Here is a 27,170-nt window from a genome sequence, read left to right on the forward strand (position 1 = left end):
GGGGTAGGCTCCCTCGCGATATGAAATATACGGCGGGGTGGGCACCCGCCGTGGAATTACGACAAATAAGCGGGGTGGGCACCCGCCAACGACCTCGGCAATGTCCCTGGCAGGGTGGGCACCTGCCAGGGGAATTCAGAATCTGAAAAGACGGGGCAAACGCCGGGTGGGCACCGGCTTTCAGAAATAAAGCGCTCCGGCGCTAAACGGCAAATAAAAGCGCTTCCAGGCGCTTGAGGGACACAAAGCGCTCCCAGCGCTTAGGCATAAAAATAAAACACCACAAAGTCCAGCAAAGTTCTTCCCTGCATGCAGCAGGGCAGGGGTGGGGGGCAAGGCTGGACCCAGAGCCAGCTCACTGGGCCTCCAGGCAGGGAGGTAGTCCAAGTGGCGGTCCTCTGGTCCAGCAGCAGCAGCAGCCCCCCTCAGGTAAGATCCTGGCAGAGAACAGTTTCTGTGGGGACACAGCCCCATTTTTATACAGGCAAACCCTTCGTTCTGGGTTCAGGGTGAGGGGGAAAACCTGTCGCAGCTGGTTGGGGAGCACCCTTGATGTGCTCAGCCCCTCACTCTATTCACTGGCAGGGCTAGGGTCGTCAGTCGCACCACAGGGGGCGGGGCCAGCATTGTGTGTGGAAAACCCTGTCCTATTCAGGACCCAGGTGTACTCCTCCCACCCATCTAGCTGCTGATCTCCCCATTCACCACTGGGTGACTCATCCTGACTCTGGGGAATCCCTAGCCCGTCACATGACACGACCAGCCAATCACGCGACAGACACACTGCACACAGAAGTGCCCACTTCTAGAAGTGGCACTTCCACACTAGGTACATGCACGCCGCACACATCATCGCGCAGCATTCACTCCCACGAGTCCGCACATACCAAACTCGGGCCTGCACACCCCACGCATCAGGAACTACTAGGGACACATACACTCCCCATGCATTCCTATGGGAGGGCAGGCCTATCTCACCACATGCACTCAGAGCACGCACGCACTTTACCCTGGGACACAGGGAAAGTGCGCAGAGACCAAACAATTACCACACCAAGTCACCAATAAAAAGCCAAAAAGTCCAGGGGTGAACCTGCCAGAAGGGCCAAGTCCAACAGCTGGGTGATGCTGTCATAGCGCTGGGTGATGCTGTCGTAGCGCTGAGTGATGCTGTGGTGGCGCTGAGTGATGCTGTGGTGGCGCTGAGTGAAGCTGTGGTGGCGCTGAGTGATGATGTGGTGGTGCTGATATTGTTGTGGCCCCGAGTGATGCTGTTGTGGCGCTGAGTGATGCTGTGGTGGCGCCGAGTGATGCTGTGGTCGCGCCGAGTGATGCTGTGGTGGCGCCGAGTGATGCTGTGGTGGCGCCGAGTGATGCTGTGGTGGCGCCGAGTGATGCTGTGGTGGCGCCGAGTGATGCTGTGGTGGCGCCGAGTGATGCTGTGGTGGCGCCGAGTGATGCTGTGGTGGCGCCGAGTGATGCTGTGGTGGCGCCGAGTGATGCTGTGGTGGCGCCGAGTGATGCTGTCGTGGCGCTGAGTGATGCTGTTGTGGCGCTGAGTGATGCTGTCGTGGCGCTGAGTGATGCTGTCGTGGCATTGGTTGATACTGTGGTGGCGCTGAGTGATGCTGTGGTGGCGCTGAGTGATGCTGTGGTGGTGCTGAGAGATGCTGTGGTGGTGCTGTAGTGCCACTGAGTGATGCTGTGGTGGCGGCGCTGAGTGATGCTGTGTTGGTCCTGAGTAATGCTGTGGTAGCCCCGAGTGATGCTGTGGTGGCACTGAGAGATGCTGTGGTGGCACTGAGTGATGCTGTGGTGGCACTGAGAGATGCTGTGGTGGTGCTGAGTGATATTGTTGTGACACTGAGTGATGCTCTGGTGATGCTGTGGTGGTGCTGAGAGATGCTGTGGTGGTGCTGAGTGATCCGGTGGTGGTGCAGAGTGATATTGTTGTGGCACTGAGTGATGCTGTGGTGGCGCTGAGTGATGCTGTTGTGGCGCTGAGTGATGCTGTGGTGGCGCTGAGTGATGCTGAGGCAGTGCCAAGTTATGCTGTGGCGGTGCTGAGTGATGCTGTGGCCATGCTGAGTGATGCTGTGGCCATGCTGAGTGAAGCTGTTGTGTCCCTGAGTGATGCTGAGGCAGTGCTGAGTGATGCTGAGGCGGTACTGAGTGATGCTGTGGTGGTGATGAGTGATTCCGAGGCAGTGCGGAGTGATGCTGTGGTAGTGCCGAGTGATATTGTTGTGGCACTGAGTGATGTTGTGGTGATGCTGTGGTGGCGCTGAGGGATGCTGTGGTGGTGCTGAGTGATCCGTGGTGGTGCTGAGTGATACTGTGGTAGCGCTGAGTGACGCTGTGGTGGTGCTGAGTGATATTGTTGTGTCCCTGAGTGATGGTGTTGTGGCGCTGAGTGATGCTGTTGTGTCCCTGAGTGATGCCGAGGCAGTGCTGAGTAGGGGTGGGCGGAATTTGCAAAATTCACTTTCGCAAACTATCGCGAAAATGTTAAAAATCTCCGCAAACATGCGGAAATATCGCGAAGTTGCAGAAGTTTTTTTCCCGCCCGTTCACGGTATTTTCTGCGTGGTCGCGGCTCGCCAACTTACCCATGCTGTTGCTCACGGGCACGGCCATCTTGTTTTCACTTGTCTCGCGGTGCATGATCGCGAGAAGAAAGACGTGATTGAGCGATGAATGACGTTACTGCGGACGCGAACTGTCGCGAGACAGCGCAAATGGCTACCAACAATCCAACAACTGGTGGAGAAAGCGACCGGATCGGGAAAACTTGTTGGCGAACGCGGGGTTTCAGGTAAGGCGCGCGCGCGAGAATGTATCCTTTTACAGCGCGTGCAAGCAAAAAATTTCCGGTAAGATGCGGAGTGCGGAAATTTTGACATTTTCGCGCTCTCCGTGGAACGCGAAAATGTCAAAGTATCGCAATTTCTGCGAGTTGAACGGAATTTTCGCCCAGGCCTAGTGCGGAGTTATGCTGTGGCGGTGCTGAGTTATGCTGTGGCGGTGCTGAGTTATGCTGTGGCGGTGCTGAGTTATGCTGTGGCGGTGCTGAGTTATGCTGTGGCGGTGCTGAGTGATGCTGTGGCGGTGCTGAGTGATGCTGTGGCGATGCTGAGCGATGCTGTTGTGTCCCTGAGTGATGCTGAGGCAGTGCTGAGTGATGCTAAGGCGGTGCTGAGTGATGCTGCTGTGGTGGCACTGAGAGATGATGTGGTGGTGCTGATACTGTTGTGGCGCTGAGTGATGCAGTCGTGGCGCTGGGTGATGCAGTCGTGGCGCTGGGTGATGCTGTCGTGGCGCTGGGTGATGCTGTCGTGGCGCTGGGTGATGCTGTCGTGGCGCTGGGCGATGCTGTCGTGGCGCTGGGCGATGCTGTCGTGGCGCTGGGCGATGCTGTCGTGGCGCTGGGCGATGCTCTGTTGGCGCTGAGCGATGCTCTGGCGGCGCTGAGCGATGCTCTGGTGGCGCTGAGCGATGCTCTGGTGGCGCTGGGCGATGCTCTGGTAGCGCTGGGCGATGCTGTCGTAGCGCTGGGCGATGCTGTCGTAGCGCTGGGCGATGCTGTCGTAGCGCTGGGCGATGCTGTCGTAGCGCTGGGCGATGCTGTCGTAGCGCTGGGCGATGCTGTCGTAGCGCTGGGTGATGCTGTCGTAGCGCTGGGTGATGCTGTCGTAGCGCTGGGTGATGCTGTCGTAGCGCTGGGTGATGCTGTCGTAGCGCTGGGTGATGCTGTCGTAGCGCTGGGTGATGCTGTCGTGGCGCTGAGTGATGCTGTCGTGGCGCTGAGTGATGCTGTCGTGGCGCTGAGTGATGCTGTGGTAGCGCTGAGTGATGCTGTGGTAGCGCTGAGTGATGCTGTGGTAGCGCTGAGTGATGCTGTGGTAGCGCTGAGTGATGCTGTTGTAGCGCTGAGTGATGCTGTGGCAGCGCTGAGTGATGCTGTGGTAGTGCTGAGTGATATTGTTGTGGCACTGAGTGATGTGGTGATGCTGTGGTGGTGCTGAGTGATCCGGTGGTGGTGCTGAGTGATATTGTTGTGGCACTGAGTGATGCTGCTGTGGCGCTGAGTGATGATGTGGTGGTGCTGATATTGTTGTGGCGCTGAGTGATGCTGTCGTGGCGCTGGGCGATGCTGTTGTAGCGCTGGGCGATGCTGTCGTAGCGCTGGGCGATGCTGTCGTAGCGCTGGGCGATGCTGTCGTAGCGCTGGGCGATGCTGTCGTAGCGCTGGGCGATGCTGTCGTAGCTCTGGGCGATGCTGTCGTAGCGCTGGGTGATGCTGTCGTAGCGCTGGGTGATGCTGTCGTAGCGCTGGGTGATGCTGTCGTAGCGCTGGGTGATGCTGTCGTAGCGCTGGGTGATGCTGTCGTAGCGCTGGGTGATGCTGTCGTAGCGCTGAGTGATGCTGTCGTGGCGCTGAGTGATGCTGTCGTGGCGCTGAGTGATACTGTCGTGGCGCTGAGTGATGCTGTGGTGGCGCTGAGTGATGCTGTCGTAACGCTGAGTGATGCTGTGGTAGCGCTGAGTGATGCTGTGGTAGCGCTGAGTGATGCTGTGGTAGCGCTGAGTGATGCTGTTGTAGCGCTGAGTGATGCTGTTGTAGCGCTGAGTGATGCTGTGGCAGCGCTGAGTGATGCTGTGGTGGTGCTGAGTGATATTGTTGTGACACTGAGTGATGCTCTGGTGATGCTGTTGTGGCGCTGAGTGATGCTGTGTTGGTGCTGAGTGATGCTGTGGTAGTGCTGAGTGATATTGTTGTGGCACTGAGTGATGTGGTGATGCTGTGGTGGTGCTGAGTGATCCGGTGGTGGTGCTGAGTGATGCTGTGGTAGCGCTGAGTGATGCTGTTGTAGCGCTGAGTGATGCTGTGGCAGCGCTGAGTGATGCTGTGGTGGTGCTGAGTGATATTGTTGTGACACTGAGTGATGCTCTGGTGATGCTGTTGTGGCGCTGAGTGATGCTGTGTTGGTGCTGAGTGATGCTGTGGTAGTGCTGAGTGATATTGTTGTGGCACTGAGTGATGTGCTGATATTGTTGTGGCGCTGAGTGATGCTGTTGTGGCGCTGAGTGATGCTGTTGTGGCGCTGAGTGATGCTGTTGTGGCGCTGAGTGATGCTGTTGTGGCGCTGAGTGATGCTGTTGTGGCGCTGAGTGATGCTGTTGTGGCGCTGAGTGATGCTGTTGTGGCGCTGAGTGATGCTGTTGTGGCGCTGAGTGATGCTGTTGTGGCGCTGAGTGATGCTGTTGTGGCGCTGAGTGATGCTGTTGTGGCACTGAGTGATGCTGTTGTGGCACTGAGTGATGCTGTTGTGGCACTGAGTGATGCTGTTGTGGCACTGAGTGATGCTGTTGTGGCACTGAGTGATGCTGTGGTGGCGCTGTCGTAGAGCTGAGTGATGCTGTTGTGGCACTGGGTGATGCTGTGTTGGTGCTGAGTGATATTGTGGTGATGCTGTGGTGGCCCTGAGTGATGCTGTGGTGGCCCTGAGTGATGCTGTGGTGACCCCGAGTAATGCTGTGCTGGACCTGAGTGATATTGTTGTGGCACTGAGTGATGCTGTGGTGATGCTGTGTTGGCGCTGAGTGATGCTGTGGTAGCGCTGAGTGATGCTGTGGTAGCGCTGAGTGATGCTGTGGTAGCGCTGAGTGATGCTGTGGTAGCGCTGAGTGATGCTGTGGTAGCGCTGAGTGATGCTGTGGTAGCGCTGAGTGATGCTGTGGTAGCGCTGAGTGATGCTGTGGTGGTGCTGAGTGATATTGTTGTGGGACTGAGTTATGCTATTGGGTCCCTGAGTGATGCTGAGTGATGCTGTGGTGGCGCTGAGTGATGATGTAGTGGTGCTGATATTGTTGGGGCCCTGAGTGATGCTGTTGTGGCGCTGAGTGATGCTATGGTGGCGCTGAGTGGTGCTATTGTGGCGCTGAGTGATGCTGTTGTAGTGCTAAGTCAATCAATCAATCAGTTCATTTGTAAAGCGCACTACTTACCCGTGAGGGTTTCAAGGCGCTGCGGGGGTGGGGGGGGGGGGGTGCTGCTACTACTGGTCGAAGAGCCAGGTCTTGAGTCATCTCCTGAAGGTCAGCAGATCTTCGGTTTGTCGTAGGTTGAAGGGGAGGATGTTCCAGGTCTTGGCGGCGCGGTGGGAGAAGGACCTGCCTCCGGCTGTGGTTCTACGGATGCGCGGGACTGTGGTCAGGGTGTGGTCAGCGGAGCGGAGTTTCCTGTTGGGTACATAGAAGGAGAGTCGACTGTTGAGATAGGCTGGGCCGGTCTTGTGGAGTGCCTTGTGTGCGTGGACCAGGAGCTTGAAGGAGATTCTTTTGTCGATGGGGAGCCAGTGCAGGATCCTCAGGTGGAGGGGTGATGTGGACGCGATGCGGGACGTCGAGGATTCGGCGTGCAGAGGCGTTCTGGATTCTTGGCAGTCTGTTGATGAGCTTGGACGAGGCTCCGGCGTAGAGGGCGTTTCCGTAGTCAAGTCTGCTGCTGACTAGGGCCTGGGTGACTGTTTTCCTCGTGTCTGTCGGGATCCATCTGTAGATCTTGTGTAGCATACGGAGGGTGTTGAAGCAGGTGGAGGAGACTGCTTTGACTTGTTTGGTCATGGTGAGTTTCGAGTCGAGGATGACTCCCAGGTTGCGTGCATGGTTGGTAGGAACCGGGGGGGTCCTAAGTGAAGGCCACCAGGAGTCATCCCATGCTGTGGGGTTGGGCCCGAGGATGAGGATCTCAGTCTTGTCTGAGTTCAGCTTAAGTCGGCTTTCCTTCATCCAGTCGGCGACGGCCTTCATTCCCTGGTGGAGGTTGGATTTGGCGGTGAGGGGGTCCTTGGTGAGGGAAAGGATCAGCTGCATGTCGTCTGCGTAGGATATTATGTTGAGGTCGTGCTGTTGGGTGATGCGTGCAAGTGGTGCCATGTAGACGTTGAACAGCGTTGGGCTCAGGGAGGATCCCTGCGGGATGCCGCAGATGATCTCGGAGGCTTCGGACCGGAACGGGGGGAGGCGGAGTCTCTGAGTTCTGCCGGAGAGGAAGGAGGTGGTCCAATCCAGGGCCTTTTCTCGGATCCCTGCGTCGTGGAGGTGCGTGCGTAGTGTGCGGTGGCAGACGGTGTAGAAGGCGGCAGAGAGGTCCAGGAGGATGAGGGCTGCCGTCTCGCCATTGACTAACATGATCCTGATGTCGTCTGTGGCAGCGATGAGGGCGGTCTCGGTGCTGTGGTTGCTGCGGAATCCTGATTGGGAGGGGTCCAGGATGCTGTTGTCTTCGAGGTGATGGGTGAGCTGGATGTTAACTATCTTCTCGATGACCTTTGCTGGGAATGGAAGCAGGGAGATGGGCCAGAAGTTCTTGAGGTTGCTCGGATCCGCCTTGGGTTTCTTCAGTAGGGCGTTGATCTCGGCGTGCTTCCAGCTCTCAGGGAAGGTAGCGGTCTCGAAGGAGAGGTTGATGATGTTGCGCAGGTGGGGTGCGATGGAACTGCCGGCTTTGTTGAAGATGTGGTGTGGGAGAGGGTCAGACGGGGATCCGGAGTGGATTGTGCCCATGGTCTTGACTGTGTCCTCGATGCTCAAGTTAGCCCAGGTTGTCAGGGAGTCGTGGTCGGTGGGGTGCGGTGGGTCCAGCGTGTCGAGGCCTGTAGGGGTCTTCTGGGGATTGAAACGGTCATGGATGTCGGTGATCTTTAGGTGAAAGAAGGTGGCGAGGGAGTTGCACAGGGCTTGCGATGGCGGCATGTCGTTGGCGCTGGAGTTGGAGAGTTCCTTCACGATGTTGAAGAGTTCCTTGCTGTTGTGTGCATTGTTGTCGAGGCGGTCTTTGAAGGAGGTCCTTTTGGCAGTCCTGATGAGGTGGTCGTGGTTGCGGATGGCGTCTTTGTGGGCAGCACGGCTGTTCGGCATCTTGTCGCTGTGCCATATGTTCTCCAATTTCCGGCAGGTGCGTTTAGATGCTAGGAGTCCGGGGTGAACCAGCTGGCTCTTTTGCTGGTGTCTCTGTTGGTGGGCTTTTTCAGCGGGGCTAATGTGCTTTTTCAGCGGGGCTAAGGTGTTGGCGCAGTCGTCCATGCAGCGTGAGTGATGCTGTGGTGGCCCTGAGTGATGCTGTCGTAGAGCTGAGTGAAGCTGTGGTGGCCCTGAGTGATGCTGTGGTAGCGCTGAGTGATGCTGTGGTGGCGCTGAGTGATGCTGTGGTGGCGCTGAGTGATGCTGTGGTGGCGCTGAGTGATGCTGTGGTGGCGCTGAGTGATGCTGTGGTGGCGCTAAGTCATGCTCCTATTGTGCTGAGTGATGCGTGGTGGTGCTGAGTGATGCTGCCGTGACACTGTCTTTGCTAGTTACAGTGGCAAAAAACTCCCTCCAATTATTTTAAAGCAATGCGGATATTTTAAAGCACATTCACTAATACTGATATTTTAAAGCAATGCGGATATTTTAAAGCACCTGCCACACGTGTGCTTGTCACAGTAAAAGAAGAAAAATACACTGCTGGCACTACAATCATGTGTTTGATGGTCAGGGAGTGGTGCGTGCATGTATGTGTGCATGCGCAGTCTGCTCTTTTTCGAAGCACATACTTGTGCTTGTGGCGCACCCCTGCGCACAGCTGCAAGGTGAATACTGACACAGGTACGAGTATGTACTTCGAAAAAGAGCAGAACGCCGGCTAAAGGTCCTCCTAAGCAACGCATGTGCGCTGCGTAGGCGAGACCCAAAAAAAGAGGGCATTAAATGTTAAATCTTGTATCAAACCCAGAAAAGTCTGCACATATTGTGTTGGCTAAATCCAACTGAAGTGACACTTTGAGGTTGCTTTGATACACCTGGAGAGGGAGGGGTGTCAAATGTTCTCTTCTGGATTTGTAGAGCTGGGAGTGGTGGCTTGGGTAGTGGAAAGGAGGTGTGGGAAGGAGGTGTGGTGAATGAGAAATACACTGATATGAGTCCCATTCCTAATAGGCATGAGAGGGAAACGGCCAGTCTTGTGCAGATTGTGAGGGTGGTCCCCATAAATTGTGGTCTTCAATCAAGATGCCAGACATTGGATTAGGAGCTTGAGGTCACCTAAGACGTCAATCCTCTTCCAAGGACAGGCGTACCGGCACCAATGTGTCCAGGGCTGCTCGTATACACCACAGAGATGCATAAGAAACGGATCTTGAGATCACACTAGGACACCAATGGTTTGTTCACTGAAGAATCCTAGATTTCCTTTTTCCAACACTCTTTGTGCCCCTTTCCTCATTACACATTGTCTAGCCAACACGTGTTTTGCAAGGCTTCATCGCCTTGATTTCTTCAGGGCTTAAATTTATCTAAAGTCCTACACAAGAGTTGTAGTCATCTAAATTCTTGTTAATGATGCCCAATAAATTAACTCACCAGGCAGACACTGTGCACGGACAGGTAACTGACTGAAATAGACTCATCAGCTCACACACAGTGGTATTGTTACTTGATCTGAGGATTGCAAAGTTAGATGATGTAATACATACATATGACACTGATGATGAATACATACATGGTGATTCAGCGATAGGAAGTGGCTCAAGAGTGATCTTTGATAGTGATGGCGCTCTCAGTCGTGTTAAGTTTTTAGAGTTTATTTACTGAACATTGTGGACAAAAATTTAGAAGAGTGACTCTTACACAGGAATTTAGACCAATTTCATCCCTATTGAAGTCAAAGCAATGAAGTCTGATGAAACGTGTTGGCTAGGAGGTGCACTGAAGAAAAAACAAAGTTTTGGCAGATAAATCGAGAGCATCTTACCGTAAACAAAACATGAATTACTTGTCATGGTGTGCGAACAAGATCCGTTAACTTTTCGATTCTAAAATTCCTGAACTTGAGAAGCATTGATGTGGCTGCTCCTTGGTCTCACTGGAGCACCTCAAACGTGGATTGTGATTTACTGTAGGGTACTAGGATCGAGTTTGAGCTAACATAACTCTTGCCGCTTTAGCTATTGTTATATAAATGCCACACAGGTCCACAGTCACAAAGGAATCTGTTTTTCTTCTACAAGAGGGGAAAGTGTGTGGTCGAACATTAGCCCCCAAACTGTTTGGCAGGAAGCAGTATCTACCTCAGTGAGCTCCCTCGTTGACCGGTTAATATCACCATCCATAAGCTAGAGGCTAACTTGAATTTTTTTATTTAGAATCAGACTTACACACAAATCAAAGTAATTTTTTTCAAATATGTGGTAATGAGTTGGCATGGAAATTTCTTTACATAAACAAGCACTAGAATCTGCAAGATGATGATAGACAACCTCTGCACATGTTTCCTGGGGCAGAGCAGTCTTAGAAAGGGGTGGTTTCTAGGGTGGCAACAGCCATCCTTGAGGTTTAGCAGAGTATAGGGTGATCTACAGGTGACTGGTGCAGAACATAACTAACAATGCGCACAAATGTAGTTCACAGGGGGAATACCTCCAGAGCCCCTATGACAGGACTATCAGCCCACATATTCTGCTTGGACAACCCAAGTGCCGAGAAGGTGTGGAGGTGGACTGGCACCCCTCGAGCTTTTGCAGGAGCAACCTTCACTTGAACTGTGTGGTTCGAATGAGGGGTGAAAACCAAAAAGAACCACACAAGTGGCTATCTGTATCCAGTGGACGGTATCAGGTCAGGTGGGCAAACAGATTAAGGCACCTTGTTGCCAACTGCCCCTGGATAACCTGTAATTAATTGTGTGGTCTTATTTTCTTCAGATTCTCATTCAAGCCCAGCAAGCTTTAATCTGGTCGAGCCACGATACAGCAGCACCATGCAAGAGCACATGGTCCTGGCTCGAGAGCTCACAATGGTTGCAAGTTAACATTAATCCTATCAACCAAAGCACTTATATAGCGCTGCTCATCAACCGTTAGGGTATCCAGGCACTGGGGGGTGTTGGGGAAGAGGGTGCTGCTGTTGGGAGTGGTCAGTCGAACATCCAGGAATTCAATCCATTCCATTTCTGAAGTTCTGCAGGGTGGGTGCCATCCGGAGGTGGAGAGGGTGGCACCTCCGGGGTAAACCACATGATGCTCTGAGGTCCAATGTGGTCTCTAGGGGTATGGGGACGCGGGTCTCTTGCTATCAAATGTAACTTTATGGAAGGCCCATGAGAAGTCCACGCAACAGAGCAGTACAGTAGAGTGCAAGGCCAGTTATGAATTAGACTGACAGATGTCATGAAGTGAGGGTCTGTCTGTGGAGCGAAATAATCAGTTGCTAATAATTTGGGAGCATCAATGTGCACCATAAAACTAACATCTTACCCCACTGAGTTTCAGTAATTGTTTTTGGTACTACGCTCACAACGTCTTGTGGCCACTACTCACTACAGAGCTTTAATGCAAACCTCACTTAACGTTTCCGAGTGCACCATATCCCAGATGGGTATTTCTTCCACAATCTCCACGTTTCCAGTCACACTACCCATTGTGCAGCCGCCGTCCGCACACAAAGGAAGAGTGTTTGCACTGCAGCCGGACAACGCCTGCCAGGGGCTTGAAATGAGGAACAGATGCGCGGGTGGGTGGGATTTCAGCATAAAAGCGTGTTTGTGGCCGCAGGCACGGCTGCCTGGGCTCGGAGAGGCCGCTGGGGCACCAAGTTTTGCTGAGACACAAATCGTCTCGCCTCCACAGGTGAATACAGAATAAGCCAGGGCTCCATTCGCCAGCCCTGCACCAGACCCACTCCGTGGCAGGTAGGCGCGAACGGCTGGGTACCATCTGTAAGGCTGCCCGGGGTGGGGGTTGCGCAGCGGCCCGCCCCCTTGAGGGCGGCCGCCTTAGTGCCACAGGAAGGCACAGGGGTGGGAGGTCTTGTCCCTGGGCTTGACCTAGGGAGACCCCAGTCAGGTAGCTGCTTCCGGCGGGGAGGAGCCTTGAGGGGGGGTACATATTCGGTCCCCGCCCCCTCCTCGCCCTCTTGTCCGTTCGTTTTGCCTTACCCGCCCATCCGCTTACCCGGCATCAGGAGGGACAAGAAGGGGGGGGAAGGTTTTTCTAACAACTTTCACTTTTGTGTTGCAGGAGGAGTTACAGGGCGATCCAGGGTCTGCACATACCAAGGGGTATAGCATGCAGCAGCACCGTGTGGTGCTAAGCCAGGATACCCAGGGATCTTTTAGCGTGTCCACTGGAAGACCTACGGCGCCCCGCTACCGACAGGCGGTTGTGGGTCTGAGCAACCGGGGGCTGCCATGTATGCTCCGCCCACCCATCACGGGGGGGCGTGGTGAAGCATGTGGACTGGAGGTTCACGGATGGGAGGGGTGGACCCTCCCAACATTTGGTGGTCACCAATTGGCGCTGCCATGGTGACCCTAGGCTTATCAGACGGGCAGGCGCCATGGGGCTGGCCTGCCCTGGGATCGCCCGTAAGATAACCCACCGTGTTTGCATATTTATTATGCTAATAAACCTGCAGCAATATTTCTCCACTTACATTCAGTGTCGTGTGTTTTATTATGATTATGTACTGATGTATTATATGATAACGGTTGCCGATATTGGCACTATGATGAAGGCACTGCCCGCCCGGACCAATTAGCAGAGCGCTGGTGCAAAAGGGGAAACAGCCTTTTTACCACGAAGCGTTAGTTTACAACGGTACACTTACCTACACTTACCTCGTAAACGTCGTCACAACGTCAACGACCGTCTTTACCACACAAGCAACGTCGTAAACGTTGTCACAACGCGTATTGCTTCAACGACCGTCTTCAACACGCAAGCAAACGTCATCACGGAACAACGTCTTCATCAACCAAAAAAATGCGTCAGTCACTTTTTAGTATGGCAAAGAGCTAAGAAAAAGGCAAAAAAAAGAAAGGGGGCTTGGGGGGGTCTCCCTCCCCCCCCCCCCCCAAAAAAAAGAAAAAGCGGAGTAAAGGAAAAATCGAGGTAAAGGCAATGCGTAGAAAAAACATTCCGTTGTAACGCATGCGTGGTAAAGGCATGCGTTGCAACGGAATGCGTAGTAACGACATATATTCGTGCAAAAGGAGCATACCAAAAACTCCATCCCTTAGCCCCTCCCTGTCTCAGTTTGCAGACAGCCACAGGCAGAAATCGCCTTATTGGTTTGCCGCTGGACGCACAGCCAAATGCCAGGATTTGCATATTTGGCAATTATATTTTTGAAACTATGACCCACATCCCTGTAAGTTCTCCACCCCCACGCTGCACCGGTGGGGGTAACTACGGACTCCCCCGTGCTGAACGGAACCATCTTCCCTACAGACTGGAGGCTCGACTGCACGTGCCCCGCCTGGGAGTCCACCGAGATACCACGAGGGCGAGAAGTTGGGGCCGGCCAAAGCCCTGCTCCTCCCAGTGTCACATCTGTTTTCCAGACTGGTGAAAGATTCAAGTAGCAAATGCAAGGGTGAAGGCGCAAAATCGCAGTCTGGCCTAGCAACTCCCATCTCTGCCAGGAGCAACATACACAGCCCTGATATAGCTCTTGGAAAGTGTGGCTACGCAATCGACCGCCACAAGCTCCATATGTGATTTCACAATTTAGGAAGACTCGCGGCTAAATAAAACGTAGCTCTCCTGCGCTCACAGATTTACTTCATTCCCCCAAAAACCTAGTTTAGCGGAAAAAACGCGAGTAAGATTATTTTTCGGGCAGTTTTATATAGCGCGAACTCGACCCGAGGGTATTGGAACGCTTTACACGAGCACCAGTTACGCGACACAAGGACACATTCACTTCTTCATAGGCAGGGAGAGATTAATTGATTTGCCAAAAATCACAGGATGGCGAGCTGACGACGAGGCTCTAATCTGATTCCCCAGCTCCAAAGTCGCCAGCTCTGGCCACAACCTCTCCTGAGATCTGGGTATGATGTGCAATTCGCTGGCATAAATCCAGACAGAAACCACCGTCTCAGCCCTTTTCACCCGGGCGTGGTCGGTGCATACAATCCCTGCCAAATTCGTTTAAAAGCAATATCCTAGAAAATGCGTGATGTGTATTGCCGTATGGCGTGACAAAATTTAGCGAGGGGTGAAGACGACGTGATCCCCTTAGGTGTCGGAACATTACACCTATCCCGTTAAAATCGGAACATACGAGTTCCTAATTTACAACAATCTGTGGGCGAGTCCGCAGTAGCCACTGTAAGGAGTTTATAGTAAGGAGTTTATCGGCTATATTCACTAAACAGTAGAAACACTTCATGATGGTTACATCAACCTCCAGAAATCAACAAGCATTGGCATAGGCAATAGGTCTCACTTTTGGGACCATATACCAACAGGGTTGAATGTCGGGCCTATTCCTAGATGGCTTAGTAAGGGGTTCCTTAATTACAGAACCCAATCGAACATAATCCTGAATTCCTTTCAGGCGCTCCTGGGAACACGAGAGACAACTAAAAATCAAAGCCAGGTGATCTACACAGAGTTTCCTAATGAGTTCATTCATGTTAAATGAGTGACAGGCTACTCCTCTCCCCTGATCTTGTGTGGCGTGAGTCCCAGACACAACCCTGGGTCTTTTGTGGCTGTCCCCAAACTCCTCTAAGGAGATGGTCAGAGCATTATGATCGCTAAAGACAGAATATTCGACAGATCCATCAGTAACCCAATTCAAAAGGAATCTTGAAATAAAAATATACTCAGTTGTAGTGGCATGCCCCCTCCTATGTAGGTAAAAGATGTAGAATGGGGTAGAACAGCTGCCACCACCAGGGCGTTACAGAGATCAAGAGCAGCCAGGTAAGAATAAAGCTCAGCTCGTGCTTCCTTCGATCCTGACCTTGAGGTGCTCCTTCGAACCAGGAAGGCTCAAACTAATTACTCTGATTTTCCAGAAGAGAATTTCCAAGTTTTGCATTGTAATCCCCTGCTAGAATTAAATTACTTCCCAAACCAGCCCAGGCATGTTTACAGATGAGTTCACTATTGCACGCAAGCAGTGTGGCACAGATGGAGTTGTTTGTGTGCTTTAAATTATCATTATAAAAATTGATAAGAACACTAACATTTCATGGCCAACGTCAATGAAAGGCTTGGATCAGGCTGCACTCCGGAGGGATGGGACGAATGCTACGGGGAAAGCTCATCATGAACCAGGCAGCAAGCCCTGCTTTGGCGCGACCAGTGGCAGCACGGGTAGCAGCAACAGAATAACAAATAAAACCATCACAAACAACATTGTTTGTAGCCCAGGTTTCCTGTGAAATGACAATATCATATGACTGAATGAACTCCACCCAATTGTCCATAGCTAATTTGTCTTGAATACCAGCCCAATCATTTGACTTTGTTAGGGGTCTTAGGAGTGGTCAGGTGAAAAGCCTCCTTCGAAATCACAATCCCAAATGATCGCTTGAGTTACAGGAGCCGGTAGGAGCACAACAGTGATAATGACATTGACCCTGTTGATCCCTTGCCTAGGAGGACCAGTCCTCACAAGTCAAGCATTGCCTGGAGAATCAAGCAATGCTGAATAACTATTAGTAATAGGTAAGGTACGGCTTTGAGGGACAGGTAGATGCGTAACCAGAGCTTGACTTGGCTCAAATGAGGGATTCATCCTGAAATGCTTGTAGAAATATCCCAACGGCAACGCCCTAACACCAGAAACTGTCCAGGGCTAAAGAAAAAGAGCCTGTACGATGTCGGCCACGTTAGCCAGATTTTTTAAACTTACAATGATACAATCCCCAGAAAATTATTTGTTCAAAGGGCCCACCCAATCCACTCTACCAACAAAAAGAATATGGTTAAACAAGCTATCCTTGCATGTGAGGTAGGGGTGAAACTAGTGTGTGACCTTGTTAATAAACTGACCTGTTATCTCAGTGTTATTAAAACATACAGATAGGCAGCTGGTGGCAGATGGCAGGTGGGGGGGCTAAACAGGTTACAGTCACTTATGTTGGGAGTAGACAGCACATGACACCCACAAGAATGTGCCCAGACTCTTCGGAGCTTGGACGGGCACAGATGGGACCATTCTTGGCCCAGTCTTTGCAAGGGCCTGGGCGCATCCCGCACAGCAAGAACCAGCGGGCTCCTTAATAGGCCCGCAAAACACAGCAAATGGTTTCTTTGCGTCATGGCAGACTCAGAGCAGCCTGAGACACGAAGTCCCCTACAAATGGCGTCTCCTTCATATTCTTTTACACCACTTGTGGTAATTTGTCTCTGGTGTCACCAGGGAGGTAGTTGACAATTACTTTCAAAAGAAGACTAAAGTGTAATACGTAATTGCAGATCGACATTTTAATTCTTTATACTATACTTCACACTGACAAATCATGTTATACAGAGCTCACTTTGTCAGAGACAGCAGACGTTAATCCGTGGCCCCTTCTCTTTTTGTAGCAACAGTCATGTGTTGTGTTGTGCGTGTGTGGCTATGCTTCATGGCCACCATATTTGGAAGAAGTCTACACAGTGCCTTAACTGAATACAGTTAAAAGCTGGGCAAACTACTGTGAGAGCCAGGAATACCTGCTGTTCTCATGTTGTCAAAAGATTGTTCGACCTAAACGGTGAGCTCACACTAAAGACATTTCCTGATTGAAATCGTATACTCATAACAGAAAACATAACAATGTACATGAGATAAAGTACACCGCCGGAAGTATATTATAAAGATATTGTAAGTCATCAGGGGTGTTGTGGGTATATGGTACCTTTATGCGGTCATGGAAGTGGAGGGGACATGCAATAACCTTTTAAAGTAGGTAAGGGTACTGTAGCCCATGTTATAAGTAGGTGTTTTCAAGCCCCCACGTAGATATTCACTTTTCCCTGGTCAGGCATGTTCTATGGTTTTAGCTGCATCATTCAGGAATTTCTAATTTGTTAAACAGTTACCAAAAGCAGAACTAGAGAACTCAGAATGTACAGAAAAGAAATAGCCGAATTAAGTAATCGCCTCTGGCTTGTGTATTGTTCAAAACCTATATTGTTTTGGCTTCTAGACCTGTCTTAGCATGGCAGCCGGTGAGGGGCACGTGAGCCACGCTCTTCCGCCCTCTGTGTGGGAATATTTATTTGAGGCCTCGGCGAAGCACGTTGGAATGCTGGGGCACACTGCTGCAGCACTGCCAGACCAGTCAAATGCTGCAAACGGAGGTGTATGAGGTAGCGGAAGGTTGGAGGGAGAAGCAGTCAGTGCTTAATTGGCAAAAAAAAAAATGCTAGGGCGCAACTATTTCTCAGATGACCACTGCACCTTGCAACACCCATTGCCCCCTCCCGTCGCTGCCAAACGCGAGTACAAAGTCTACCTATCAATTATAACACTCCTAAAAATGTGAACATTTGATGTATTCCCAGTCACCCAAAGAGGTAAAAACTGACTTGAACAGGCTGATATTACTGCTTTTTTTTGTTTTTTTAAGGAATATTGAATTTTGAAAGAATCGTATGTTCTTGACTAAAAAATATTCAGAAAACACCACCATGTGGTGAGCCATCATAAATAAGTGCTTGTGCTAAGAATCAAGTACCAAAAGCATCATCACAAATGAGGCCCGGGGAGCAGTGCTGGTGCACAGACTGATGCCCTGAAAAAGGGGTGTGAGGTAGCAGAAGAGCGAGGCAGGTGGTGCTTCTGTGGACGGCCTGCCCCTCTAAGCCCCATGCCTGCTTTGTGGCAACACAAGAAGGCAGCAACTGTCTGGTCAGCTTGCCAGCAAGCAGCTCTAATTTCCACACGATCTGAAAATAGGCGTGTGTGTCTGGGGGGGGAGACACCCCCGTGTTATGGTTATTGCTTGTGTCAATGGCCTGCCCGCACTAACAGTCTGATTACAGCAATCGATTAATACTGACACTTGCGTAAAAATCCATGTTTAGGCATGGATCGAAATTACGATTAAAAAGGTATTTAACATATCGGAAGCGTTACATACCTCAAACTTCTTAAATTTCAGCTGGTCAAACCTGCCGAAATTTAACAAGGGAAATATGTACTTTACTTTATTATGCGCATTTTGGTGCAGAAAACACCAACATCTGCATGTTATTCCACACAAACTCAAAATAGGTGTTATGGCACCGGTTAAATAACATACCCAATGCTATTGTTATTTATCAGGTGCGCTAAATAGCGCCTAGACTCTTAATCACGGCCTGTTTCATACCTGCAGCGATCCCTGGTGAGTGAAAGTCGAGAGTCAGGTGGCTCTGGTGTTCACAGGCGGCGCTTTCATTGCTTCCGAGTGAGACAGTTGTCTCTTCCCCTTGAGGTAAAGTCGCTGGTAGGGGGGGAGGGGCGCCCTTCCCAGTGGAGCCAATGGAAAGTAGCACTGCTATGTCACTACGCACCCGCAAAGCTTTTTTACAAGCATATAGTGACAAAATTTTTTTTGTAAAAGCTCGCTGTTATGACAGAACGCACTCGTAATAAGAAAGCGCACCTTTTCATATGATAGAATCCTATTTATTACAAAGTATTGAAACATAACTTTAGGTATCTTCTTTGAGCTGCCAATCATCACAGCATCACCCCATTCCGTAAACCACGGAAAGCACGCACACTAGGGGTTAGGTGAACACATCTTGCGCCACTGAAACCACGCATGCTAGGGTTACGGTGAACACACCTTGCGCCACTGAAAGCACGCACGCTAGGGTTAGGTCAGTGCTTTAAATGGAAAAAAATAAGTGCAGGTACTCACCAAAAGGTGCCATGGCCGGAATTTAGGGCGGGCACAAGGGCGGTGCTAAGGTGGAACAAGGAGGCTTGGTTAGCTTTTTAGGTCTCGGCTAGCGAAGGCTGCGCTTGCGCAGTCTCGCTCGTTAGGTCTCGGCTAGCGAAGGCTGCGCTTGCGCAGTCTCGCTCACGAGATTTAATGACTTGGAGTAGGGGGCTTTAACCCGCCCCTCTTCTCTCCTCTTCTCCATTGGCTGGCCTCTGAAATGCTGGTCAGCCATTGGAGAAGAGGTTTGTCTCTCCAAACAAGCCCCGTCCTTTTGCGATTCGGGGCGTATTTTTTCAAATCTTTCTCACCCGTGGAATGTAAACATTCCAGCCAATGGCAAGAGGAGAGAAAGGAAAACACGCCCCCGAATCCGAAAACGCCGCTGCGTTTCTCCGAGGCATTTCTGCTTGACCTCGGAGAAAGGCGGCGGTGTTAATGGCGTCCTCTCCCCCTGCTGTCGGCTCCCGTGTTCGGCTGCTGCTCTGGTCTCTGGTTGCTGCTCCGCGCGCAGCGTGTTTTCTAGATTACCGGACAACTCCAGTTACTACAGAAGGACACATTCATATATGTTTGATACATGAGTACTGAAAATAAGATTGGTAAGCAAGAAACTTCGGTCCTGACCAATAATTTCCATTTCCGTGTAGCTTTTAGTAATATATATTTCTCAAACTGTTTGAAGATGGCGGTCTATTTTCGCAGACGATGTTTTGTCCTTATTATGTGTCCTTCCTCTGTTTCTTTTGGCAGTTGCAACCAGATTGTCTCTTTATTTACCCTCAGTAGAGTAGAAAGCGGGAGCCTTCGCGGGTAGTCTTTCTTCTACTCACAATGTGATTGGCCGCACAGTCACGAATCGAGTAGTCTGTTCATCTTGTCCCTCATTTCGACACACACACGGACAACATTCCCAAACAGCAGCCGGAAGCCCGATGGTGTGTTGTCATAGCAACCTGGAGAAACGATGCCGCCCGTGGCGCCCAGACTGTTGTGGGGCTGGGGAAAGCTGAGGCCCGATGGCGAAGGGACGCTTGTTATTGGGATCCGGTGACGCCGAGGTCCAAGCCTCACCAAAAGATAGCAACCGAACCGTGAGTATAGTGCGGAGAAGCAGAGTGTCCTGTTTGGGCCACCGTACTTGGTGCGTAGCACTTCTACTGCTCTTCTCCGTGAACTTAGCTGTCAAATGGAACTGTGTGTTCCCGCTGCTCCCGAGTGACAAGGGGCCACGGCAGTTTCAAGTCACCCTTTCTTTTCAATTGCACTTCACTGTTACACTTTTTAAAAGATGTATATAGATTTTTAAGGCATCGTTTGAGCTTGGTTGAGCATTCCCAATACGAATTATGACTGTCTTATAATCTGTTTGGAAAATGTCTCTAAAAATCATACTAGCAATTGTTTAAAGGAATGCATTAAATAACTATTAACTTTTTAAAAACATTTATGACTACTGTACGATGCAAATTGAATTTCCTCAATTGCTTTAATATTTAGGGTTTATTGTTGCCAGATTGAGTGGTACTTGTGTTATCAGCCTCAGAAGGAGTCTGCTGACACGCAGTTTAATCGTGTAAATAGCAGATGTCCGAGCTAGTGCTAAAGATTACTGAGCTACCTCATCTGTACTGATAGTCTCACAAATTCAAAAATATCGTTAATGTTTTCTTTTACATAACTAGCATATTTTAAAAACAGCGTTGCACATTTTTGAATAACTGGAGATTTGCCGTTTGCATTTGCTTTTTTTAACAAAGGCTTGTGCATATATATTGAATATGCTACTTACCAGTATGCATCTGTTCTTGGCATGTAGGGCTGCTGACATTCATATCTGTGCATAGATCGCCGCCTAGTGTTGGGTCCGGATGTTTGCACGTTGTTGTCCTGGAAGAGTCTTCGAAGTATCCTTGGATAGGTGACTCCTCCCCTGGACTACAGTGCGCATGGGCATCCTCTCCATCCTCAGATTGTTTTTCGCCATTGTGGCAGTGATGGAGTAGATACAGAAAGTGATGACCATGCTATACAGTAATTCTGAGAGCTGCAGCTGCTACAGGCGCCGGGGAGGAGGGAGGGCGATATGAATGTCAGCAGCCCTACATGCCAAGAAGAGATGCATACTGGTAAGTAGCATATTCAGTTCGAGGCATGTGTGCTGCTGAATTCATATCTGTGCATAGAATACATAGCAGTGCCCTCTATTAGCGGCGGCTACCAGTGCCAGCTGCAGCGGTCTGAAAAAGTGTTTTGAGAACAGCCTGTCCTACAGCTGCCTGCTGTTTTGACTGCACGTCTACACAATAGTGTTTTGTAAATGTGTGTGTAGTGGACCATGTGGCTGCTCTGCATATATCATGCAGGGGAATATTTCCTAGAAAAGCCATGGAAGCCCCCAACTTACATGTTGAGTGGGCTCGTGGTGGAATAGTTAATGTGCGTTTTGCCTTTTGATAACAGATTTGAATACACTTAACTATCCATCTGGCTATCCCTGCTTTGGAGATGGCGTTACCTTTGTGGTGCGGGGCAAAGGCAACGAACAGTTGTTTTGTCTTCCTGAAGGGTTTAGTCCTGTCGATGTAGTACATGAGGGCCCTCCGTACATCTAGTGTGTGTAGTGCCCTTTCTGCGACAGTTTGTGGGTTTTGGAAGAAAACGGGCAGTTCAATAGTTTGATTCATGTGGAACTGCGATATCACTTTGGGCATGAATTTGGGGTTGGTACGTAGTACGACCCTGTTGGCGTGAACCTGTATAAATGGCTCTTGAACGGTTAGTGCCTGGAGTTCACTAACTCTTCTTAAGGAAGTGATCGCTACCAGGAAGGCTACTTTCCAGGTAAGGAATTGAATCTCGCATGAGTGTAGACGTTCAAAGGGTGGACCCATCAGGCGTGTGAGGACCAAGTTGAGGTTCCACATTGGAGCCGGTGGGTGGCTTGGTGGAATGACTCGTTTGAGTCCCTCCAAGAATGCTTTGATGGCAGGCACTCTGAATAGTGAGAGGTGCTGCCTGGTTTGCAGATAGGCTGATATTGCGGTCAAATGGACACGTATAGAGGTGTACGCCAGATTGCATCGGTATAGGTGTAAGAGGTAACAGATGATGTTTAGGATGGATGCGTCCAGCGGGTTAATGTCATTATTACCGCAATAAACGACGAACCTTTTCCATTTGGCTGCATAGCAAGCTCTTGTAGTGGGTCTCCTGGCCTCCTTGATGATGTCCATACAGTCAGGTGGCAGGTTGAGATAGCCAAACTCTAGGACTTCAGGAGCCAGATCGCCAGGTTCAGCTGTTGCGGATCTGGGTGCTGAATCTCTCCATGGTTCTGCGTCAAATGCGCGGGTTTGATCCGCAGCCTTTGATGCGGCACCACGGAAAGTTCGAGGAAGGTGGTGTACCACGGCTGGCGTGCCCACGTGGGAGCAACTAGGACGAGTGTCAGGGAGTGTTGTCTGAGTTTGCGAGCCACCAGCGGTATCAACGGCGCTGGGGGAAAAGCGTACGCAAATCTGCCGGACCAGTTCATCCATATCGCATTGCCCTGCGACTGCGGATGTGGGAACCTGGCGGCGAAGCTTTGGCATTTTGCGTTTTCGCTTGTCGCGAATAGGTCTATCTCTGGATGACCCCACTGCTGGAAGTACGGTTGGAGTACTGATGGGTGTAACTCCCACTCGTGCATCTGGTGGCTGTGTCTGCTGAGCAGATCCGCCATCTGGTTGTCCTTGCCAGGGAGGTGTTCCGCCATGAGGAACATGTTCCTCTGAATGGCCCACTTCCACATGCTCTGAGCCAGATGAGACAACTGTGGAGAGTGTGTTCCTCCCTGCTTCTGTATGTAGTACATTGCGGTCATGTTGTCCGTCCGGATCAACACGACCTTGTTGCATAGATGTACTTTGAATGCCTTCATGGCCAGGAAGATTGCCATCAGTTCCAGAAGGTTGATGTGCATCTTCTTTTGTTGTGTCGTCCATAGTCCTTGCACTGTGTAGTGGAGTACATGAGCTCCCCATCCCTGGAGAGACGCGTCCGCTGTCAGTACTATCTGTGGGACAGGCTCTTGGAATGGTCGGCCCTTGCAAAGGTTTTGTGGATTCCACCAATGCAGAGAGTTGTATGCCCGACCGCTCACCAACACTAGGTCTTTCAACTGTCCTTGAGCCTGATTCCACTGACGTGCTAGGCACTCCTGAAGCGGGCGCATATGTAATCTCGCGTGCGGGACTATGAAGATGCAGGAGGCCATCATGCCTATTAACTGCATAAACACTCGCGCTGGAAGTGAGTGATTGGGTTTGAACTTGGAGATCAGCAGTTGTATGCTGTTGATCCTCACTAAATTTGGCTGAGCTGTGGCCGCCAGAGTGTCTATAGTCGCACCTAGGTACTGTTGTACGTGTGCGGGCTGGAGATGGGACTTTGGGTAATTTAGTGAGAATCCCAGACTGTGAAGAAGGTGAATGGTGCGGGACATGTGGCTGGCACATTGCTGGGCTGACTTCGCTTGAACGAGCCAGTCGTCTAGGTAGGGGTAGACGTGTATATGCTGCCTCCGTAGATGTGCTGCCACCGTAGCTAGGCACTTCGTGAAAACCCTGGGCGCTGTTGTCACGCCGAAGGGAAGGACTTTGAATTGATAGTGCTGCCCCTGAACAGTGAACCTGAGGTATTTTTTGTGTGAGGGGTGGATGGGTATGAACAAATGTTACTTACCTGTAAACTGTGGTTCTCCAGTATTGGTGTCTTTCATAGATTCACATGCTTGAATATTCCCCGTCGTCGAAGTGGGAGTCCCACGGTATATATAAAAAGCAATAAGTATCATGTATATATACATATACACATACATAACCACATAAGAGTATATACATACCCAAATAAACATATATATATAGTTCAAATAACATATCAAGTTAAAAATACCATAGGATAGCATTGAGACATAGGAAAGCATTGAGAAAAAGAATCACTTTGCTAACATATCACTGTCACTTTATAGTCCAAACTCCAGCCAATCAGGCGCTAGCACCCTCTAGAACCTTCTCCTCAGAGGCTCAGGCCCTCAGATTTTCGAGCACGAGAGTGACCATAGAGCCGAAAGAGGAGAAGAGAGCCTCTGAGGGGAGGAGGGTGGGTCGCATGTGAATCTATGAAAGACACCAATACTGGAGAACCACAGTTTACAGGTAAGTAACATTTGTTCTTCTCCAGTATTTGGGGTGTCTTTCATAGATTCACATGCTTGAATAGAATAGTAAGCAGTAAACAGTATTCGGCTGACCAAGCCGTATTGATATTGCATGTAATACAAACAATGTATTTAAAGCGCAATAATAATAATAATACCCCAGGAGGAGGGAAGTAGCAGAGGCTCACCTTATTTAAACAGATTTCGTAGAACTGCCTGTCCCACAGCCGTGTCTGCTTCGTTAATGGATTCCAGACAGTAGTGCTTCGTAAACGTGTGCCTGCTGGACCACGTAGCTGCCCGGCATATTTGATGGATGGGCACACCAGCGAACAGGGCAGTGGAAGATGACATAGCCCTCGTTGAATGGGCTCTCACTCCCGAAGACAGAGGCTTACCAGCCTTTTGATGGCAAAAAGAGATTGCTGATGAAACCCAACGGGCAATAGTAGGTTTGGTGACAGATTGTCCTTTGCAAGCACGCCCGTAGGCCACAAACAACTGGTCAGATTTGTGAAAAGATTGAGTCCTGCTAATGTAGAATTTTAGACATCTCTTCAAGTCCAGAGAGTGTAAGCTTTGCTCCGCCGGGGTTTGTGGATGCGGGAAAAAAGTCTTTAAGAGCACTGGTTCGTTAAGATGGAAATCGGATGGCACTTTAGGTATAAAAACCGGATTAGTGCGGAGGATGACACAATCCGATCTGAATTGAAGGAACGGAGGCTTTATTGTAAAAGCGTGAATGTCACTGACTCTGCGGGAAGAGGTCAGAGCAAGGAGGAGGGCCACTTTCCAAGTTAAAAATTTGACATCCGCTGAGTGGATAGGTTCGAAGGGCGCCTTCATAAGCTGAGCCAGCACGATGTTCAGGCGCCACGTGGGTGGAGGACGCCGAATGGGCGGGAACATGCGGAAGAGACCCTTGAAAAATTGTTGTATGACTCTGGATGAATAGAGAGAGGACGAGCCATCTTGTCGGAAGCGAGATATTGCCGCTAGAAAGACCTTTAAGGTAGAGTGCGATAATCCAGACTGCGCTAGTTGTAGGAAGAACGGCAGAATGTGTTCTGGAGGAGCGTGCACAGGATGAATGTGGGCGGAAGCACACCAATGACAAAATCGCTTCCATTTGAGCTTATACGTTTTCACTGTGGATGGAGCTCTTGCCTTAGCTAACACCTCCCTGCAGGCTGGAGGAATGTTCAAATGAGCAAATTCAAGGTGCTCAGGTTCCAAGCCGACAAGCTGAGAGATCTGGGATTCGGATGGCATATCCGACCATCGTTCATTGTGAGCAGATCCGGCTTCAGGTGGAGAAGGATGGGCTCGCGTTGGGATAGGAGAAGCAACTCCGAAAACCATGCCTGCCGAGGCCACCGTGGAGCTATTAGAAGTACATGGCACGGTTGTTGTCTCATCTTCCGCAGCACTCGTGGAATCAACGGAATCGGCGGAAAAGCGTACGCAAATATCCCGTACCAATTGATCGAAAGGGCATTTCCGCACGACCCTTCGTGGGGAAACCAGCTTGCGTAGGACTGGCATTTTGCATTCTGCGGGGTTGCGAAGAGGTCGATTGTCGGGTGACCCCAAAGGTTAAAGACGAATTCCAGCGTCGGTTGATGTAACTCCCACTCGTGGGTTGATGATGCTGACCGACTGAGTGCATCCGCCAGAGTATTGGAAATGCCGGGCAGATGAATTGCTTGTAACGTCATCTGATGGAGTATGGCCCAACTCCAAATCCTCTGCGCCAGACGGGAGAGCAGTGGAGATCTTGTCCCGCCCTGTTTGTTCAGGTAGTGCATGCACGTGGTGTTGTCCGTCTGAATGAGGACTGACTTCCCTTGGAACTGCAGGCGGAAGGATTTCAACGCCAAGAAAATGGCCATCAGTTCCAGTCTGTTGATGTGCCAGCAACGCTGAGCCGCTGACCATAGGCCCTTGACGGATAGATCTTGAAAATGTGCGCCCCAACCCTCCATGGATGCGTCCGTGGTAAGGACGAGTTCTGGGGTTGACGACAGAAAGGATGTTCCTGCTGCGATGTTGGCAGGACAAGTCCACCAATGCAGCGCTTGAGCCATGCGGGGTGACACCACGACCTGATCGTTGAAGGAACCGGAAACCTGGCGCCACTGCTTGTCTAACTCCTCTTGGATGATGCGACTTTTTAGTCTGCAGAGAGGGATCAAAGCGATGCATGAGGACGCCATTCCCAGAAAGGATTTTAATATGCGGACTGAAACTGACTGCTTTGCTGCGATGGAGCTCGCAAGCTGTTGAATCCGTTCCTGACGTTCTGCTGAAGCGAAGGCCATGGTTGTGCTCGTATTGATACAAGCGCCGAGAAAAGTCTTGCACGTAGTCGGCGTGAGTTGAGATTTTTGTACATTGATCGACAACCCCAGGGACTGAAACAGATCGAGACAGCGCTGGGTATCGAGGGCCGCCTGGTGGGAGGATTGAGCTTTGATGAGGCAATCGTCCAGGTAGGGGTATATCTGAATACCCTCTTGTCGTAAGTGAGCCACCACCGGGGCTAGGAATTTTGTAAAGACCCGCGGGGCTGAGCAGAGTCCGAAGGGTAGGACTTTGAATTGGTAGTCCCTGTGGCCCACTCGAAACCGTAGGTATTTCCTGTGGCGTGGTAGAATGGGCACATGGAAATATGCGTCCTGCAGATCGATCGTTGTCATGTAATCCTCCTGAGAAAAGAATTGGAGGATGTCCTTCAATGTGAGCATCCGAAAGGACTGAGTCTTGAGAAATTTGTTGAGCAATCTGAGATCGAGGATCGGACGCCATTCCCCTGATTTCTTTAGTATGAGGAAAAAACGGGAATAGAATCCCAACCCTCTTTGATATTTCGGAACCACTTCGATGGCACCCTTGTTTAACATTATTTGGATTTGTTTGAAAAGTTCTCTGAGATGGGCGGGTGGTGGCCCGGGTGGTGGCCCGGATGGAGGTGTGCGTGGAGGAACCTTCACAAACTCTAGGGCGTGGCCCCTTGAAATTATATCCAGGACCCAGCGGTCCGAAGTGATTAAGGACCAGGTTGAAAAGAACTGGGAGATTTTTCCTCCAGCAAGAACTAGAGGACAACTGGGAAAAGGAAGTTCTTTCCGTACAGAGTCACTGCTTCTTGGTTGAATTTCCTCTGTAATTCGACTTTCCTCTGTATGACTTGCTAGTTTGCTGTCTGTAGGACTGCTGCGGTTGTGAATAGTACCGCTGTTGCCCCTGATTGTACGAGCGGTATTGGGA

The 27,170-nt window shown here is 50.7% G+C and overlaps 1 protein-coding gene across 7 annotated transcripts in view; it reads right to left on the minus strand.

The window, feature by feature from the left end:
* Positions 1 to 27,170, minus strand: part of LOC146811006 (uncharacterized) — a 1,023,327-nt gene that overhangs the window by 795,310 nt on the left and 200,847 nt on the right. Inside the window, exon 1 of one of the 7 annotated variants that reach the window (XR_014965769.1) lies at positions 18,140 to 18,224. The exons of 5 other annotated variants lie outside the window; for them this stretch is intronic. The gene's annotated coding sequence lies outside the window, so the exon portion shown is untranslated. Of the gene's footprint in view, positions 1 to 18,139; positions 18,225 to 27,170 lie in introns of those variants that run through there. One more of the 7 variants, XM_085614479.1, reaches the window with a different exon arrangement.

Source organism: Triturus cristatus, chromosome 7 (assembly GCF_964204655.1).
Source record: "Triturus cristatus chromosome 7, aTriCri1.1, whole genome shotgun sequence".
Taxonomy (NCBI): Eukaryota; Metazoa; Chordata; class Amphibia; order Caudata; family Salamandridae; genus Triturus; species Triturus cristatus.